Raw genomic sequence first — 2,217 nt, forward strand, 5'->3', positions numbered from 1 at the left:
CATTAAATGGGGAAGAGAATGTTTGTTTAATAAATGGTGCTGGCAAAACTGGATATCCATTTGCAGAAAAATGAAACAAGATCAGTACCTCACACTATACACGAAAACTAACTCCAGATGGATCAAAGACTTAAATGTGAAACCTCAAACTGTAAAGTTTCTCAAGGAAAAACTCTGGGCAAAGTTAGAGGCCCTAATACATGGCATAAACAGACTATGAAGCATAACCCAAAATGCACAAACAGCAGAAGAGAAACTAGATTAATGGAACCTTCTAAAAATTAAATTTTTATGTGCTTCCAAAGACTTCTCCAAAAGGGTTAAAAGAGAACCTACAGATAGGGAAAAAATATTTGGCAATGACAAGGGACTCATCTCTAGAGTTTATAGAAAACTCCAACACCTCAATAACAAAAAGACAAATAATTCAATTAAAAAATGGGCAGAAGACATGAATAGACACTTCACCAAGGAGAATATTCAGGTGGCCAACAAACATATGTAGAAATGCTCATGATCATTAGCCATTGTTGTTATGTGCCATCAAGTCAGCCCTGACTCATAGTGACCCCTGCTTGGGTTTGCAAGGCAGTATCACTACGGAAGTAGATTGCCCAACCTTCCTTCTGAGGAGTGGCTAGTGGGTCTGAACCACCAGCCTTCTGGTGAGCAGTCAAGTGCCTTAGGCACTACGCTACCAGAGCTCCTTATTAGCCATTAGAGAGATGCAAATCAAAACAACAGTGAGATACCATCTTGCCCCAGCACTAGTATCAAAGTTCAACAAGATAGAAAATAAGAAATGCTGGTGAGGATGTAGAGAGATTGAGACTCTCATACACTGCTGGTGGAACTGTAAAATCATACAACCACTGTAGAAAGCAGTATGGTGATTCCTTAAAAAGTTGGAATTAGAAATACCACTTGCCCCAGCCATTCCATTACTAGGTATATATCCTAAAGAAGTGAGAGCCATGAGGAGAACAAACATACGCACACCCATGTTCATCGCAGCACTATTTACAATAGCCAAAAGATTGAAACAACCTAGGTGTCCATCAGCTGAGGAATAGATAACCAAACTATGGTACATACCACAATGGAATACTATGCAACCCTAAAGAATAACTTAGAATCTGCAAAACACCGCATAACATGGATGAACTTGGAGGACATTATGCTGAGTGAAATAAGTCAATCACAGGACAAATATTATATTAGTCCATTATTATAAAAGTCAAGGAAAGGTTTATCTATGGAAGAAAATTTTCTTTGCTGGTTACCAGGGGTGGGAGGGGAGAGGAGGAAACACTGTTAGACAAGTAGAGGTAAGTATTGATTTGGGAGAAGAGAAGGGCAATGTACCAAATATGAGTGATCAACATGGTGGCACTGAGGAAGAGGAAGACAGAAAGAGGTACATGGGAGGTACAGACAACAAAGATGACCCTTTTGCACATATAGTACTGCATTGTCAGTGAAGGTAAACATGGGTATATGGGTGGACAGATGGGTGAACAGGCTGAACTATTAGGTATGTCTATGAAGCAGAAAGTGTACCCTGTATATGGTTAGCAGACAACTGTATATTTGTATGATCTGTAAGAATTCCAAGTTGTATGGTAGAGCTGACAAGGGACAAGGTTGTAGTCATTTCTTGGTCACAGCCAGCTACCCAGAAGGACCAAGTAGTTGAACCTGTGGGTTCAGGACCATAGTCGCAGGGGATATCAAGCTCAATTGGCATAACATACTATACAAAACATTGTTCCACCTCCGACTTTGCAAGTAGCGACTGGGACCTTAAAAGCTTGCAAGCAGTCATCTAGATGCAACATGGGTCTCTCCTTGTCCAGAGCAAAGAAGAATGAAGAAAACCAAAGATTCATGGAAACAATTAGTCCTAGCCACTGGTACACCATGTGATCTGCAGCTTATATGACTATGAGACCAGAAGAACTAGATGGTGCCTGGCTACCAATGTCAACCAATCAGAGTGGGATCTATGTAGGAGATCCTGGATAGAGAGGCAGAACAATGTGGAACAAAACTCAAAATCATTTGGGAGGGGGGGAAGTGGGGGACCAGGTTTGCTGGTCTGATAGAGCCTGGTGGAACCACTGAGACTATGGCCCTTAGCTGCCCTTCAGGTCTGGAATTAAACCCACACCTGTGGCTTCCAGCCAAACAAAAGACAAGCATATGAGTTGAACATTT

General features: G+C 41.3%; 1 protein-coding gene across 1 annotated transcript in view; it reads right to left on the minus strand.

Moving 5' to 3' along the window:
• USP3 (ubiquitin specific peptidase 3) overlaps window positions 1-2,217 on the minus strand; it is a 102,704-nt gene that overhangs the window by 19,903 nt on the left and 80,584 nt on the right. The window lies entirely within an intron of this gene.

The sequence above is a fragment of the Orycteropus afer genome, unplaced genomic scaffold, assembly GCF_000298275.1.
Source record: "Orycteropus afer afer isolate SDZICR_OR568_19922 unplaced genomic scaffold, OryAfe1.0 scaffold00015, whole genome shotgun sequence".
Classification (NCBI taxonomy): Eukaryota; Metazoa; Chordata; class Mammalia; order Tubulidentata; family Orycteropodidae; genus Orycteropus; species Orycteropus afer.